This window comes from Triturus cristatus, chromosome 5_1 (genome assembly GCF_964204655.1).
Source record: "Triturus cristatus chromosome 5_1, aTriCri1.1, whole genome shotgun sequence".
Taxonomy (NCBI): Eukaryota; Metazoa; Chordata; class Amphibia; order Caudata; family Salamandridae; genus Triturus; species Triturus cristatus.
In genome coordinates this window covers 399,848,329-399,861,963 of record NC_140587.1, presented here as the reverse complement: position 1 = coordinate 399,861,963, position 13,635 = coordinate 399,848,329, and the positions used below count along the sequence as shown (strand labels likewise).

Genomic DNA, 13,635 nt, shown 5'->3' with positions numbered 1-13,635 from the left:
ATGCTTATTGGTGCCTGTAAGCTTGATGATGTACTGCCATGATTTTGTTGTGTTACAATAAAAAAAATATTTAAAAAAGAAATTGCCACTCTGAAGCTATAGACAGCTTCAGCATCAGTCACTAATGGCAAATGGTGCAAAATCTAAACTCCGCCCATCAGCCCTGACGTCTGCAATCCTGAGCAAGAACCAACATAAACCAAAAGAATATTAGAGGCCATTCACATTGCGAAGAGCGACTAATGTTTTTTATTTTTAAGTGACAAGAGCTTTGTAGGAGAGCTAGAAATTTCTATAGCCATGCTTAGATAGACAAGCATTGGCAAAGCCAATAGGTCGCGCCTATGTGAGAGTTATTGGCTTTGCCAATGTGTTTTAGCCATATTGTACACCAGCATGGCTGCTGTTCAGCATGGCTAAAGGTTAGTGGCATAGAGGAGAGTGTCATGGAGTGGAATGACGAAGGGTGGAGTAGAGTGGAGTTATAGAGTGTTGTGTATTAGAGTGGCATAGAGTGAAGTTAGGTACCGTGGCATACAGTGGTGTGGTGTAGAGGAGAGTGGACTGTTGTAGAGTGCAATGCAATACAGTGTTGCAGAGTAAAGTGGCGTAGAGTGCAGTGGCATTGAATTCGGCGGTGTACAATGCAGCATCATAGAATGCAGTGGCGTAGATTAGAGTGTTGCATAGTAGAGTGCAGTGGCATAGAGTGCAGTAGTGTATAGTAGAGTGGTGTAGAGTAGAGTGATGCAGAGTAGAGTGGCATAGAGGGCAGAGTACAGTGGCAAAAAGTGCAGTGGTGTAGAATAATGCAGAGTAGAGTGGCGTAGAGTGGTGTAGAGTATAGTGCCGTAAGGTGCAGTGGCATAGAGTACAGTGGTGTATAGTGGAGAGATGCAGAGTTGAGTGGCATAGAGTGCAGTGGTGTAAAGTGCATTGGCATAGAATGCAGTAGAGTAGAGTGGCATAGAGTCGAGTGGCGTAGAGTACATTGGCATAGAGTAGGATGGCGTAGAGTGCAGTGGTGTTAAGTACAGTGATGTAGAGTGCAGTGGCGTACAGTAGAGTGAACTGGCGAAGAGTGCATTGGCATAGAGTACAACAGCATAATATTCAGCAGCCTACAATGCAGTGTCGTAGGATGCAGTGGCGCAGATTAGAGTAGTGCATGGCAAAGTGCAGTGGCGTAGGGTGCAATGGTACAAAGTGGAGTGGTGCAGAGTAGAGTGACATAGAGTTCAGTGGCATAGAATACAGTGGTGTAGAGTGCTGTGGCATAGAGTAGAGTGAACTGGTGAAGAGTGCATTGGCATAGAGTGCAGTGGCATAGAATTCAGCAGCCTACAATGCAGCTTCGTAGAATGCAGTGGCGTAGATTAGAGTAGTGCATAGTAAAGTGCAGTGGTGTAGGGTGCAGAGTAGAGTGGCATAGAGTACAGTGGTGTAGTGGCATGGAGTGGCGTAGACTGGAGTGCTGCAGAGTGCAGTGGCGTAGAGTGCAGTAGTGCAGAGTAGTGGCCTAGAGTTCAGTGGTGGAGAGTGCACTTTTGAAGAGTAGAGTGTTCTAGAGTGCAATGGTGTAAAATGCATTGGCATAGAGGAAAGTGTTATAGAGGGAAGTGGCAAAGACTTCAGTGGTGCAGAGCAGAGTGCAGTGGCATAGAGTGCAGTGGTTTAGAGTGGAGTGGCATAGAGTGCAGTGGCGTAGAGTAGATTGTTTCAGAGTAGAGTGAAATGGAGTGGTGTAGGGTAGAGTGAAGTGGCATAGGGTGGAGTTGTGCAGGGTAAAGTGCAGTAGAATAGAGTGGTGTAGAGTAATGGCGTAAAGTGGAGTGCAGTGCAGAGTAGATTAGAGTGGCATACAGTGGGATTGGCATAAAGTGCAGGGCCGTAGAGTGGAACGGTACAGAGGAGAGTGCATTAGCGTAGACTGTATTGGCATAGAGTTCAGTGGCGTAGAGTATAATGTTGCAGAGTGAAGGGACGTAGAATGGAGTTTTGCAGAGCAAAGTAGAGTGGCCTAGACTGGAGTGGCGGAGAGTGCAGTGGTGTAGAGTAGAGTGGTGTAGAGTAGAGAGGTGAGGACTGAAGTAATGTAGAGTGCAGTGGCGTAGAGTGGAGTGGTGCAGAGTGGAGTGCAGTGGGACAGAGTGCAGTGTCATGGTGTAAAGTGGAGTGATGCAGAGTAAAGTGTAGTGCAGTGGCGTGGAGTGGTGTAGAGTGGAGTGGCATAGACTGGAGCTTGCATGGTATAGTAGCACACTGCCATTACAGACAACACATTTTCAAATTAAATTACCGTTACAGTTACAGCGCACAAACGATAATGTATGGAAATGGCATCACCTAGTGTTTTGATTTGTTTTGAACATATTAAAGTATTTGTTTCCTAAACACTTCAGAATTAACAAAAACATTGCTTAATTTGGGCTTCTCTAATTCTGATGTATTCTGAAATACTTGCACAGTTCATTTACATGTTATGTACTAGAAAAAGCCCTATCATCTACCACCAGTATCCTGCAAGATTGTCACATAAATCCTCTCACTTTGAAGTCAGAGAAGGAAAGGAAACATCAAGCACCCTCTGAAGACAGAGCCTGACATTTGCCTCTTCCTTTGAATGAACAGCAAATGTGACAAGATAAGGACAAGATTTACAGGCCTGATTACAGAAAGGAGCACTGGTGGAAGAATACAAGGGGAGTTGGTGTGAAAAGGCTTTGCTCCTTGTGAGGGACAAACTGACCCTGGACAGTCAAAAACAATTAAAGCCAGCAAACAGGAAACCAGAATATGTAAGTTACAAAGCCAATGGTAGAGCACAGGGCAGAATGCATTCCCAGGGAAGCATTCTGAATGTACCCAAGATGTATTTAGCAAACCAGACAGCCGCACTGTCTGGCAGGCTTCAACCTAAAAAATAAAAACCGCTTTAATGTTTTGGCCCTTCTCTCACCTCTGAGTTGTAGGAATGCATTAGCCGCCAGCCCTGGCATCAGCCCACCAGCTGAGCCCACATGGTCAGTCAGCTAAATGACTTCAGACCGTGTGTTTTCAGACCTTTGTCTGATCTCCTTCCATCCCAGGCTCCATCAGGAGGTCTATGTCAATAAACCAAGGCGATGCCCGCCGCCTCGCTAGTGTAAGCAAAAGGAACCGAACAAGGTCTGGCTGTGTTCTAGGCTCGGTTAAATGTATGCATTGCGCCTCTGACGCGGGGCTTTCCAACAACGACTGTATACTTGGCCATCAAACAAAACATTTGATTCGGAACTGAAGCAGAAGGGCACACAGCTTCGCCTTCGGGGTACTCTTGAAGACTGTAGGTCCTATTCACAGAGATTCCCCATGGGGGGCATTTTAGGAGGTGCTGGTGGGCATCTCAGATTTTTTACAGTATTCACAACGACTTGCACTGGACCAAGTCTGAGACCGCCTAGGGCCTGGGCATAGAACAGCCAGTGTGAGCCTGCCATGCTGCAGCAACTGTTACCCCTCTGTGTGCCTCAAGCCCTTGTTGTTCACCTGTAATCTATACCCTGGAGTTGCATATATGAATACTTAGCTATATATGCATATTTTAAAGCTCTAAATTCTCCTGGGGAGAGAGGGGGTGCACTCACAGGTCGGTCAGAGGGACCAGGTAGGGCTTACAGTGCTTCTGGAGCAGAGCAGTGATTTGGTTGATAACCAGGGGGATCTGCATGGAGTCATGGGCAAACTTCGTCAAGGCAGTGGTCGCTCTGTGGGCTGTTGGTGCGTCTCTATGCAAGGAGAGGGTGTGGTTTTGTGTCATTTTCACCACTTTTTCTCACTCTACATTTCCTTTCATATAGCATCTTTGGGGTTTAATTTTTTTCCATAGTTTTTAAAACAAACCAGAAAACAGAATGCAAGTGACACCATAGAACAACACATCGTTTTAAAAACCATTAAAACCCCCTTTTCTTACCTCCACCCACTAATGCCTCCACCACCTCTCTGCCTTCTCACTCCATCCTGTCCTGCCAAGCAGCGGCTGAACACAATAGACCACAAGATGCACATTGATCCTTGCACTACAAACGGTGAGTCGGCAGGTAATCTGGAACGGAACCTCCTTCACCCATCTACCTACAGCTGAGTGGTGTGGGCTTTGTAAGGGGTTATCTTCTAAGAAAAATAATATACAAAGGGTCCCAGACTTAGTCAAGCTCTCTTATGCCAAATATGCCCGATCCGGCATCTATTATGGGCTGCGGCTCCGGAAAATTGCTGACTTTCTTGTCTCCCATGTGGTCCACCTAGGTGTGGTTTTTTAAATAAGTATTGCCACCCCCTTGTCATCCTCTGATGAAACCTGATTGGTCAGGGTGAGTCAAGGATGGTAGAAGCGGGTCTCAGCGTGCTGCAAGGATCGCAGCAGGTATTTCCATATCAATATCAAGCAGTGATATGGGCCTGTAGGAGACACTGTGCAGGATCCTTCCAAGGATTAAGTAGGACTGATATATTCTGGCTTCTTTCATGGATGCTGTTAGTCTCATTGAAGCAGGAGCCAATGATAAAGCTCGGCTCAGTCAATGTAGGCTCAAGAGCAGTCTCAATAGTTTTTATAGGAGCTCAGACCCGCCTGTGCTGTTGCTGGTTTAATATTTTTACCAGGTTTGAGGAATACCAGAAGATGATCAGGTTGAGTTCAGAGAGTGTGCTTTATACAGGCAGTGTGCGTCTGTTTCGCCATCTGGGAGCTCTCTTTCTTGCAACTCTTGGTAAAAGTATTGAAAACGTGCAATCTTCTTATTACCATCTTGAGCTGCCATCTTTTTTATTCACGATCTGGCTGTTTATGCCTTGGTTTTTTTCACTAGCACTTTACCTGCCCTAGTGCCCCTTTCAAAGTATTTGTGTCTGGCCCTCAGTAAAGCCAATTCCACTTTATCCAATACTAGGTTTTGAGTTATGCTCTGATAACGATTATTTGCTGTCAGTGTTTCTGCAATGTTTTTTTTTTTTATTATTCTATGTTTCTGACTCTGCCAGTTCTCTTTCTGATTTCCCCCGGCAGCACTTTTGATCCTGTTGAGACCAGCGAGGACACAATCGGCCTCGCACCATAGCCTTAAGTGCATCCCAGTGGTTGCTTTTATGGGCCTCAGTTGTGTTGTATTCTTGTAATCGCTATCCTAATATCGCTTACAGTGACTGGATGGAGGAAGGCATGTTTGTTCAAGGGCAGGATGCGCAGAAAGAGAGGTGCTGTGTTTGAATCCAGTACCACCAGGCTTGGACTGTGTTTTGAGAGGGTTCTAAGTTAAATCTGCCGATTCACTCTGCCTTTTAATCAAGAAAGAGTCTGGTCTTACATACATCTTGTGCACTGCAGACTAAAAGGGCGAAACATCCTTTACCCCGCAAGCAGAACCACAACCTGCCTTTACTCCGCAATCACTATCCCGACTGCGACATTACCACGCCTTCCTTTACCATGCAAGTCATTACAACGACTTGTTTTAGGGTGCGCGTTGTTGGACTCGGATTAGATTTTAAGTCCAACACCTCCACTACTGAGATACTGACTGGAGTTGGAATAGTATTTTATACTATTCGAAAGTTTAGCACCCCCTCCCCCCAAGGCAAGTCGTTGTAAAGACTTGAGTGACAAAGGAACGTGTGGTAACGTCGCAGTTGGGGTAGTGACTGCAGAGTAAAGGCATGCATGGGAAATGCATGCTGGGTTCCGTCATACATCCGACTAAAAGGTATAGCCTGCCTCGGTTGGATGGTTACGTCCAAAAGGCCTACAGATTCTTTCTTCTAGAGCAGTACTTATTAATCTTTTGAATTCTGTAGATCCCAATTTAGCCATTACTGTTAGATACAGGGACCCCCACTGAATCAATTTTGGAATCAGTGGACCTCCTACTGAGTTATTATTGGAAGCCAGTGACCACAGCATAAGCATTTTCGATCATTTGGACTGCAAAACAATACATTAAAAAATACAGAAACAAGCCTTCATCAAACAAATATGCAAATTATGAAAATTTTTATTTAATGCATAAACAAATATGAAAATATCTCAATTTGAATGGGAAGGTTGGAGATTTCTAAATTCAATTTAGGCCAATCATCATCTATACTATATTCAATCAATCAATACATTTGTAGAGCGCGCTACTCACCCGCGAGGGTCTCAAGGCGCTACGGGCGGGGGGAAAGAGGGGAGGCAGCTACTGGTCGAACAGCGATGTCTTGAGGCGTCTCCTGAAGGTCAGAAGGTCCTGAGTCTTGCGTAGCTGGGTGGGGAGGGTGTTCCATGTCTTTGTGGCGAGGTAGAGAAGGATCTGCTGCTGGTGGTCGTTCGACGGATGCGTGGGATGGTGGCGAGGGCGAGGTCGGCAGAGCGCAATTTCGGTTCGGGGTGTAGAAGGACAGACGTTCGTTGAGGTATGCTGGTCCGGCATTGTGGAGAGCTTTGTGCACGTGGGTGAGGAGCCTGAAGGTGATCCTCTTGTTGACCGGGAGCCAATACAGGTCTCGTATGTGGGTGGTGATGTGGCTGTGGCGGGAGAGTCTGAGGACGAGGCGTGCGGAGGTGTTCTGTATGCACTGGAGTCTCTTCTGGAGTGTAACCATGGTTCCTGCGTAGAGTGCTTTGCCGTAGTCCAGCCTGCTGCTGACAAGCGCTTGGGTGAACGTTCTCCTGGTTTCGGTGGGGATCCATCTGTAGATTTTCCAGAGCATTCGGATGGGTGTTGAAGCAGGAGGAGGAGACGGCGTTGACTTGCTGGGTCATGGTGAGCGTTGAGTCCAGGATGAACCCCAGATTGCGAGCGTGGTTTGTAGGAGTCGGGGGCACTCCCAGCGTGGTAGGCCACCAGGAGTCGTCCCATGCGGAGGTGGTGGATCCAAGAATGAGGACCTCCATCTGTTTGATGTTTAGGCACTGCTCCCATGAATCAATCTGAGGAGACTACCTTATATTTTAACTTCCAATTTTAAATTCCATCACTTACAGAATAATTAAAGATTTTCAATCGTACAGTTTACTTCTTTATTTATGTGCACTTTATTAATCTGTTAATAATATTATTTTTTTGTAAGGAGTCGCTGACCCCCTGAGGAGGCTTTGCAGACCCACAGGGTTCCCTGGACCACAGGTTAAGAACCACTGTCAGAGAGAGAAACCCCATTGATATCACCCTGTGTTGTGTGCAGCCCTTAGGTCCATCCAAGAGTAGGTTAAGTTGCCCGCCTGTTAACAAGGCAAACTCAAGTACCCCTTCCATATGTTTTTATTTTTCTTATTTAAAGAAACAGTACCTGACGACAGCGGGGAAATATAATGAGACCTCCGTGCAATGGAGATTATTAATCCTTTGGCACATGGTTATAAATCTCCCCTGCCTTTGGCCAACATTTTAAGCACCTCCCCTTCGAAAACCTTGGCTAAGAGAGTCCCCACTCCCTTCCACTTGTAGCAGCCCAAGGCCAGGAACTGCCTGGGTAAAGAAGCGGACCTCATATGGTCTCAGTGATGTTTGAGTAAATGCCTCTTGAAGCATGGATACATCACTTTTCATGTCCTGTAAATGGCTTGGAATCCCAAACCTCTTTGAAGGGGATTGAGCTCTCTTTCACTATAGCTAATTAATTTAACAGTAATAATCTCTATTAAAACTGGAACTCACACACCATTCTTCATATTACGTGGCCCCGGCTTGACATAAAGAGCTGCCTCCTCCTCTTCCAGCCCCAGCAAAGCCCGAGTATTAACAACCAACAATCAAAGAGAAAAATGAACCAAGGAATATATGTTATATGTTCACTAACAAAACTCTGTACCTAACTAAGGTAATTTCCAAGAAAAGTCTTACGGAATTTTGGCACACGTTCATTTTGGCGCTCTACGACACTGCACTCTACAACACTCTAACCTGCACCACTCTACTGTATGCCTCTGCACTCCACACCACTCTACTATGCACCACTGCACTCTTTGCCACTGCACTCTACACCGCTCCCTGCACTCCACTCTATGCCAATCAACTCTGCAACACTGCACTATATGCCACGGTACACTACACCACTACTCTATGCTACTGCACTCTACTCTGCACCACTCTACTCTACGCCACTGCACTCTTACACCACTGCACTCTATGCCACTCTACTCTATCCTGCACCACTCCACTCTACACCACTGCACTCTATGCCGCACCATTTGACAGCACTCTACTCTGCACCACCACTGTACTCTAAGCCAATGCATTCTTCACCACTTTACCCAAAACCACTGCACTCTAAGCCACTGCACTCTACATCAACGACTCTGCATCACTCCATTCTACGCCACTATATTCTACTCTGCAACACCCTATGCCAATGCATGCTATGCTACTTGACACCATTGCGCTCTATATCACTTCACTCTACGCCACTCTACTCTGCACCACCGAACTCTGACACTGCACGCTATGACACTGCCCTCTACAACACTGCACTCTACGACACTCTACTCCTAAAAAATGCATTCTTCGCCACTGAACTCAACACCACTCTACTCTAGACCCCTACACTCCAAGCTACTGCATTATGTGCCACTACACTCTACACCACTCTGCTTTATGGCACTCAATGCCAATGCTCGCTACGGAACTACACTTCTCATCACTCCACTCTAATCTATTCTGCACCACTGCACTTTTCACCACTTTACTCTATGCCACTGCACTCTATACTACTCTACACCTTTGTGCTCTACACTGCACCCCTTCACTCTACTCTGCATCACTCCACTGTACCCTGCACCTCTCCACTCTATGGCACTTCACTGTACTCTGAAACAGTCTACTCTATGCCAGTGCACTTTGCCACTCTACTGTGCTTCATTGCACTCTACGCCAATGCAGCCTACACAACTGTATTCAAAATCAATGCACTGTACACCACTGCACTCTACGCCAATCTACTCTACCCCACTTTACTTTACGTCACTTCACTATAGATCGCTCTACTCCACCCTATGACACTACATTCTATGACGGTCTATTCAATTAAACTCTACTCCACTCCATGCCACTCTATGACACTACTTCACTCTGACCCTTTTGCCACTCTACTCTATGCCACTTGACTCTACAACACTTTACTTCACCCTGTGCCATCCCACTTTCCTACATTACTCCACTCTATTCCACTCCACTCTGACAATCTATTCCACTTTATGCCACTCTACTCTACAACACTCCACTCTATGCAACACCCTCTGTCCCACTGCACTCTATTCTACACTACTCCATGACACTCTGTCACTCAACTTTATGACACTCTTCTTCACTCTGACACTCTACTCCACTATATGCCACTCAACTCTATTCTACGCCCTTGCACTGTTACATTCTACTCCCTCCACGACACTCTACTCCACACCACTCCATTGCACTCCACTTCACTCCACACCTCTCAACTCTACTCTATACAGCCCTGCTCCACTCCACGACTCTCTATGCCTCTCCTTAACACCCCACTTTATGACTCTCCACTCCATGCCACTCTCCTTTACCCCACTAACTTTTAGCCATGCTGAACAGCCGCCACGCTTGTATAAAGCATAGCTAAAACATATTGGCAAAGCCAATAGCTATTGCATAGGCGAGACCTATTCGTTTTGCCAATGCTTGTTTAATCAGAGGCAGAACAAATTTAGAATATACACAGCACGGATATTTGTTTTCGTGACATGCATGTGGGAACGTTTAGACAGCATAAGAAGAACGTTACATGGAGGCGAGGGAGGGGAGTCTGCTGTTGGCTGGTAACTGGCATTTTATCCAGGGCACAGTGTAAGCAATGTGACTGAGGCACAATTCTTTTAAAATGTGAGTTAATCGTGACATTGGTCAATAAAATGAACAAATGCGCAGTGTATGCAATGTGATAAGGGCACGGGACACTTAGAGCAACAGAGGAGTGAGGTCTCGACCTCATGACCCTTACTGTCAGGAAGAGAGTGATCTGCAGCAGCAGGGGGCGCTGCAACTCTCTATCAAATGTTCTGAACGTCTGCAGAGCAGGGCAGGAGTTCTGGACCTGAGACCTTCAGGTAACCAAACAGAGGTGCCCAGGCCTGAAGCCCATGTCTGGGATCTTCCTGTACAGTGCCGCAGTGGCTGCAGAAGAGAGCATGACAAGGGGGTCACGTGCCATTCACCCTCCAATGAAGAGACTGAATCAGGACAGTGGACAGTGGACTTCTGGGGAAGGACTGTGAGTTACATTATTATTGATAGACTGTGTCATTTCATGAACTCAAATTCATATGTCCATCCTTGTGAATGATTATAGCACATGGGATCGCAGAATACCAGATACGATCGGAGCTCCATCCACTTTTGGGCGTGATTAGCAGTGTGAGGACCAAAGGGAAGAGGAGTAGAGGAAGTCCCTACCTAGCAGCGGTAGGTAACCTTCACGGAAACTTGTCATTTAGCCAAACTGGGCAAGGAGTTGTATGCTTGATTTAAATTAATTGCATACATTTGGCTAAAACACCGAAGAGCAAACATTTGTAGGCGAAATGGCTATGATTTGAAACACAGTGGTTATAGACATGACCCATTTTTCATGCCTGGCTTTTCTTTTTCAAATCATTGTATGGTATGGCTACTGGCTCAACTGAAGCAAAACAAGACTACAACTCCCAGAATGCACTTAGACAGGGCTGTTTTTGGAACACAATGTCTGTGTTACATGTATGACGGATGACTTAAGCAGCACTCACAGGCTTCCACTTGTGTGAGTAGGTAACGCAGTCCAGTGGTTTCTGTGTATTCCCTATTTGCAGTCCTGTTATTTTATATAATGGATGACAAGTACACGAATACAGAAAACCCCTGACTGCTTGAACTATTCGCGCGTGGAGCTAGGAAACTTGCATTTATGGTCCAGGGCTGTGGAAAGGCATGTGTGTTTCTGACATAAAAAAGTGCCCAGGATAAGCGTGAAAGATCAACTACTCGGTTCCCTCCCCACACCCGTTCACACCCTATTCCTCTATCCTTGCCACAGGCACCTTCATATACAGCTGGTAGTGGACAAAGGCAGCTGGGCTTCTTCCTAAATCACTGGCCACTGTTGCCCGGATTCTAGCCCTCTGCTGCTGCCCCCACCAATGGCCTGCAGTCATTTGCTCGGTGCTTCCTCCTGACCTCAGCAACTACCAGACGACTGGACTTCGGGGGAGAGGGTGAGGGAGACGGCTCTCATCAGGCCGGTGCTTCTGAAGGGACGTGTGAGTCATTCATATTCGTCATATATGCAGGCGCTGGGAGACATGCCACTGACCCTGCCCCGTCTCTCCTGGCCTTCCCTCTGCAGAGGAGGCCCAGGCACCCGCCCTGCACCCAGGCTGCTTTGCGTCTGCCCTGTTTACTTCTCGGCTGTGCGGCCTGGAGGACTTGTAGCTCCAGCTGAAGCCGTGGGTCAGAAAGACCAGCAGCGCGCGGTGTCTTCTCTGGAACTAATACCAGGAGCTCGAGGGAAAGAGGCCAGGGCCCCCTCAAACATATCAACCATAGACCGAAGCCCAGACAAGGTCTTGGAGGAGGTCCCTGCGGCACACCGGGCCTCTGGGGACCCCCACCCCACCGCTTTAGCAGCAAGACGATGGGACAGTTTATCAACAGACCAGAAGAGCTCGCATTGTTACTACTGCAACCCCTATTCTCTTTAGAACAACGACTAACAACTGCGCCTTTAAATTCATGTTTTCTGACTGGAAGTTCTCATTTTGTATAATCATAAAAAGCTCCATTTTACAGCGTGGAAAATAAAATCTCATTAGCCATTCAGCTTGCTTCCTTCGAGTGTTTTAACCATCCTGCAGTTTTCTGGCCCTAAGCCAGACGTCTGCCCTCATAGGGGCTGCTGCAGCTCGCACAAGAGAGTTACTTGTATTTGCTCCACTGGGCACTGTTTCCGTTTTATTTTATAGCCAACCTGTTTTTCTTAAGACAAGCTGCTGTTGATTGGGATAAGGTGTCCAGCACATGCTGCCACTGATTCAGGCCTCCATAAACCATCAACTTTCACTCCTACCAGCGCTATGGTCCCCAACGAGGTCCTCACCTTTGAACAAGCAGTACTGAAAGATTTCAACTCCAATACTAACTCAGCACCCTTTCATAATCTCTCCACTGCGGAGATAACGGCCATTAGAACTCTGGCAAATGACGATGCTATTACGATCAAACAAGCTGACAAAGGTGGGGCTACTGTAATTATGAACACAGTAGATTACAACATCGAATGTGAGAGACAATTGAGTGACAGAAGATACTACACTCCAATAAGAGAGAACCCCACACAGAGATTACATAATGCCATCACTGCGATGACATTTTCTGCTGAATCGGTAGGGTGGATCTCGAAAAAAGAAGCCGAGTTCTTAACAACCAAGGAACCGGTTGTGCCCTACTTCTATTGTCTCCCCAAAATTCATAAAGGGATGACACCTGTACCTGTACGCCCCATCGTGTCAGGTATAGGTTCTGTACTGGAGCCTCTCTCCAAATTTGTGGATCACTTCATACAACCTTTTGTCAAGGAAACACCTTCCTTTGTGAGGGACACGACTGATGTGTTACGTCTCCTTGAGGGGGTCCAACATCCTAATGAGGTGAACCTTCTGGTGACATTGGATGTTGAGGCCCTCTACACCAATATTCCCCAAAGAGCTACTTTGGATGTCCTCGAAGACATCTTACACAATGCCGAGTGGAACTCACCTACCCCAGTTTCATTCATTATGGAATGTGCCACTATAGCACTCACAGAGAATTATTTTCAGTTTGGCACCCAACTCTTTCATCAGACCCAGGGTACTTCAATGGGGAGTACCTTCGCTCCCAGCCTGGCATGTCTGTACATGTCCGCTTTTGAGACACGTAAGATTTTTGATGTTGATAATCCGTACCTTTCTAACATCTTATTGTGGAAACGGTTTATCGATGACATCCTCATCCTCTGGAAGGGAGAGATGACAGAATGCAATGAGTTTTGCACATGGATTAACACCCTTAATCCCCACTTGAGATTCACCAACACGATCTCCAGGAGTGAAATTCCTTTCCTTGATCTTTTGATTAGGTTGGAAGCAGGGACGATTTCCACCACCCTCTATCGAAAACCAACAGATAGAAACAGTCTGCTCCTTTTCAGCAGTCATCACCCCAGGGCATTGAAACATAATCTTCCTGTAGGCCAGTTTCTCCATATCAGACGGAATTGCAGCACCCTTGGTGACTACAAAAAGGAAGCAAACATGTTGAAACAAGATCTGCTCCAACGTCAATACCCCAAACAGGTGATTAATGATGCCTATAAAAGGGCGCGGAACAACAACGAGAGGGTTGGTTGGAGGTTAGGATGAGAGAACCAGACTCCACCATCACTTGTGTTACCACCTACACCCCAGATTCTAGTCGTTTGAGGAGCATCATTCGCAAGAACTGGGGGATTCTTAATACCGGTACTTTGAACCTCTCTAACCCCAGATTCGCTTTCAAAAGAACAAACAACATAAAAGATATGTTGATACATACTAGACCTAAGCAACGTCGTGACACAACACAGAACACCCTTTGGAAC

At 46.5% G+C, this 13,635-nt stretch overlaps 1 protein-coding gene across 1 annotated transcript in view; it reads left to right on the top strand.

The window, feature by feature from the left end:
- The window catches only part of CTHRC1 (collagen triple helix repeat containing 1), a 146,051-nt gene that overhangs the window by 35,977 nt on the left and 96,439 nt on the right, over positions 1-13,635 (top strand). The gene's annotated exons all lie outside the window — the stretch shown is intronic.